Here is a 5,065-nt window from a genome sequence, read left to right as displayed (position 1 = left end):
GTTGTCACTTAGAAATTCTGCTACTTCTGAATCACCATGTTTGTTTGTTTTTGTGCTAAAGAAAAATACATTGTGGGGAGGTGGAGTGCGCAAGTTCACCGTAGCATGTTCTTGTAACACTAAGCCAGAGATGGGATCCCATGACTCTAGAATTGTTGGACTACAACTCCCATTATCCCCAGTCCAAGCAGGGATGCAGAAACCTCAGGCCAGCGACTATATTTCCCCAGTACAAAAGATTCATGTATGCAAAAGTGCCCTGTGTTCTAATTTTGCCCATTTGGGTCAGGGCCTTAATGCACATTATTAAACACGAGGCAGTCACTTCTGATGGTATTTACCTAGATCCATATTAAAGCTGAACATTCTCCCTTTGGTACTTAAGGTGCATTGTGTTTTCAATAGAAATTAGGCTGTGCTACATTCTGGCACTTCCTGCATTCCAAAAAAATCTTTTTGTTGTAGAAACCTTGTCATCCTTTGCTCCAGACCCGGGACATTTTTGAAAGCCTTGTCAGGAGAGCCCTCAAATGTTACCCTAATTGTGCCAGAGTTTCAGGACCTCAAATGTGTCTTCTCTTGAGTTAGAAATCTCCAAGGAAGTCAAGTCTTGTCTTGGATTTTTGCAATGTAGCTTATTGCAGCCAATATTGATTCATGACAGCACATCAAGGGAAACAGATGCCTGAGCATCTCTTTCTGGAAAACTGCCACTTCAGCTTTCTAAGGTAACATTCCTTAGGACGGTGGTTTGCAATAAGCTACTTATTGGTAGCTTGTCTCGAACCTGGCTTGTATCAGTGGCAGGGAAGGCCTGAGCTGAGCTTATTAATAATATCCTTATCCAGTTATTTTACTCCTGTTTTTCTAATGGGAAAATGATGTGGTATAGAGCAAGAATTGCCAGCATGCTGCCCATGGGCACAATACTCTCAATATTTCCTCCTGGCACCCACTTAGCCTCTGAGCTCTCACTGCCCCTTATGGGTGACTCCAATCTAGACTATTGAATGTTCCGCTTGCCGCAAAGAGGCTTCAATGAGGAAACCCCTCCCTGGGGGGAAGTGACACTGTTCCTTTGTCCTGTTGTCCAAGAAAGGGGATTCCCAGTAACTGAGGCTGCCTTGCTCCCGACTAGGAACAGAACATTGCAGGTAGGAGGACAAAACTTTTCTGGCTTTTGCTTGGTGTCCTGAGAATGAGGAAGATGAATTGTTAATCCGAGGAGGTGTCGGTGGCCTTGCACAATTAACCCTCCATATCACTGGAAGCAGGACTTCCCCACTCTCCTAAGCCCAGTAGTAATGACTCAGATTGCTTGCAGGGGTGCTCCTTGTGCAGACATAGCACTGCTGTAGGCTAATTACTTTTGGCCAAATGCCAGGTGAAGGGAGTTTAACAATCAAGCCAGGTGAAGGGAGCTCATCAATTAATCCTCATGACTGGGGCAGACAAAAGCCCTAGGGCTTAAGCAAGAGATGGGGGAGTTTTGATGCAGGCCTAAACTGATGTAGGTGCTGCATAGCCTGGCCAGAATGAGGTTGACTGAGGTGCTACTACATCCCTGGGGGTCCCAGCAGCTGGAAGAAGAGGCTCTTGCCAGGTATGTTCTGTCCTTGTTTAAAGAAGGGATTGTTTGCCTGGTATCCTTGTGTAAAAAGGAGGGCCTGGTATGAAAGTCTGTCCTATTCCTGTGTCCTGCTTTATTCCAGTGCTTCCCAGTTGGCTAAGTACTGCAAACCCCCTGTTTTTCAAAAGCCAAACCATGGACCCCCTACTTTTGAAACCTTTGGTATCTGGTAGTTTTTATTATGTGAATGGTGCCACCAATTGACAGTGCTTTTTTATAGAAAGAAGGTGTCAGTATTCACCATGAAGGTGTTGCAGTAAGTGCCACACTTTTTAACATTTTGGGGAGGGGGGAAGAACTGTGTACCCCAAGGAAAAAAAGCACTGCCCATTGGGATCCACTGGTCTATTCTATTGTGTTTACTCTTGTGTAAAGGAGTGGTTCTCTATCCTTGTATATGAGAAGTCTGCTGCTGAATAAATTCCAGGCTTTTTTCCATTTATTAGTGTTTCAGTCCTTAACAAAGAACCCCTTTGCCTTTGTTTGGCAAAGCACTTGGCTCCAGTTCTCGAGAGTGGAAAAGGGAATGTGTCAAGGAAGGAATACTGTACTTGTATGTTGTTTTTTTCTGGTTCCATGCAACACGGTTTGAGAGTCATGCTAGTTCTGGAATATCAGATTTTGACAATAAAATCCTGCGAGTAGGAGGGTGAACTGGCAAAATGAAAGATATACAGTAATGAAAGTGGACTCTAGGCGTGGAAGTGAATATACCTCTCCAAGTCTGTATGGAAACATCTTTGAAAGATCAGCCATACTCTTTCTTCATGCATGGAAATTAAGAGAAAATGTGTCAAAATGGTTTATCAGGTGCTGTGTTAGTCCACTACTGATAAGTGTAACATAAATAAAAGTGTTTTGTTCAAACTGCTGGAAATGTCAGGCCATAAAAAGTGGTGTTTTTTTTACTGTCTCTGGTAGAGTTGCTCGTGAGCCAACAAATACTGGAAAAAGAGATATAAAATGGAAACGTTACTGTACGATTCGACTCTAGAGATGATAGTTCTCTAACTTTTAATAGGCATGCCAGATATTAGTGACAAATGCAAAAATCACAGGGTGTCTCAAGGAAAAGCAATGTATTTAGAAATAATTGGACACTTTTATTTTTGTAATACCAACAAACAAGTTGAATAGCCATGTGAACAAACTTGCTTTTATTTGATCTACTGTGGTGGGCGGTTAAAATTAAACCAAACAATAGTTCTCCAAATTTTCCCTCTCTGTGTGGCTGGCTGAAACAGTAAAATGTATTTGAAGTGCACATTTCCTTACTCTTATCTGCAGTGATTTTATTATTAAGTATGGCATCTTCCTAGAGGTCCTAGAATAGAAAGAGAAAGAGGAGTGCTTTGAATAAGGTCTTCATTGGTGGGAAAGATCACAGTGCAGAGGAAATGGTGTGGGATACACAAAACCTGCCGCTCCAGAACTATTATCTGTAGGTGAATTCCATGCTCCACTGTCAAGCGATAGCCTTGCCATTTGCATCTACTTTAAGCAGTTGCTTCCCAAATGTCTGATAGACACGCTTCACATTTTTCACTCTCAAAAAATTAATCCTTTGAGGGGAACGTTAGATGTTGACTTACACTGAGTCAGGCCATTTGTTCCTCTTGTCTACACCTGTCTATCCATGACACTCCAGAACTTCACAACAATCTCGCCTAGTCCTTTCTGGAGGTTCTGGCAACTGAAGCTGCGATCTTGTAGATGCAAAAACAAACGCTCCGCCACTGAGCTGCAAGTCTCTCATACCTCTCATGAAAGAGGGTTACCTGTTTGCAGGACAGTCTTTCTGCCCCTCTCCTGCCCATGTATAAATTGCACATGTAAGCGTGTCTCCTGAATAGAAGCAAGCTAGCTCAGAGCAGGGACACAGCAGGCAATTCTTGATGGTACAAAGCTCTACAGTCTGCGCTGGGACTGATTGATTGTACCCAACGCTACAAATCGGCACAGTTACTACCAGTGCTTTTTTTTTTCCCCTACTCAAGGGTACGCAGTACCGGCACCTTTTTTTTTCTAGAAGAAAAGTACAGTGGTACCTCGGGTTAAGAACTTAATTCGTTCTAGAGGTCTGTTCTTAACCTGAAATTGTTCTTAACCTGAGGTACCACTTTAGCTAATGGGGCCTCCCGCTGCTGCCGTGTGATTTCTGTTCTCATCCTGAGGTAAAGTTCTTAACCCGAGGTACTATTTCTGGGTTAGCAGAGTCTGTAACCTGAGGTACCACTGTATGGGTTACTACCCACCTTCTGTGGAAGCAAGTTGGAGGGAACAAGGGCAGAGCAAGGAAGTATGCAGAGACACAGCAAGGAGCCTCCCTTCACACGCAAATATTAATATACATCGTTCACAGCACATAGTCCAGGAATAATGGGCCTGGAATATGTCTCCATTGGGAATAGGGGAAGGAAAAGCTCTTGCTCTTCTCTTGTGTGGGTGCCTTTGGGGAAAGAGGCAGGGCCTGCACTTTTACTGTAGATATACTTTGATTTCTCTTCGGCTTACATGGATATTTCACCATTTTAAAGTGTATGGCTTTAGAGTGTTGATGCTTTCTGACAAGGCCAGTTGGTGTGGCCCCCTTGCCCTCCGCCCAGCGCCAAACATCAAAATGACATTCCAGGGCCCCGTATCAGTTAGACCAAAGTGTTTATTGGAAAGCAGTCAAGTGTCAAAAGAGCTGTCAGATTTTCCACTGGGGTGGGGATGGAGATGGGGGACTCTGCACAGACTCAGCCAACACTTTATACTCTCGTGTGCTGTTCTATTTAAAGGCTGTTACTACCCCCCCCCAAAAAAAAAGCCTAGTGGATGAGTCTGTCTGAGCTCTGAAAGCAACGTACAGAACTGGAAGTTGAGAACGTGCTCCGTGTGTTGTTGTTGTTAATTTTATATACTGTCCTATACCCGCAGGTCTCATGATGGTTCGCAGCATAAAATCACAATACTGTATAGAAACACAAACTGGGTTGCCTCAGCTACTTTGGGCGGCTTCCAACAATTTATAAAACTACAGCAAAGCATCAAACATTAAAGGCTTCCCTATACAGGGCTGCCTTCAGATGTATTCTAAAAGTCAGGTTGTTGTCTATTTCTTTGACTTCTGACAGGAGGGCGTTCCACAGGGCGGGTGCCACTGCCAAGAAGGTCCTCTGCCTGGTACCCCGTAGCTTTGACCTGGACCATTTAGCTGTTCAGTTGAACTGTAAATTGGGATTATTATATTGATAAATTTGAAACCTTTGTGTGTGCTTTTTAAAAAACGGTGTGTCAAATGACTGCAGGCCTCCCCCTTGTCCCTTACGCCTGAACCACTGCCTTTGCCCCAGCTTCTCCTCAGAGAGCCAGTGGGATTGGGTAGGCCTCTCTCTCTCTCCCCTGAGCCCTGGGAGGGGGATCCTGGCACAGAAGTAGGCAGGACAGGCC

Source organism: Podarcis filfolensis (genome assembly GCF_964270895.1).
Source record: "Podarcis filfolensis genome assembly, chromosome: 13".
In the NCBI taxonomy this organism is placed as follows: Eukaryota; Metazoa; Chordata; class Lepidosauria; order Squamata; family Lacertidae; genus Podarcis; species Podarcis filfolensis.
This window is presented reverse-complemented; position numbering follows the sequence as displayed.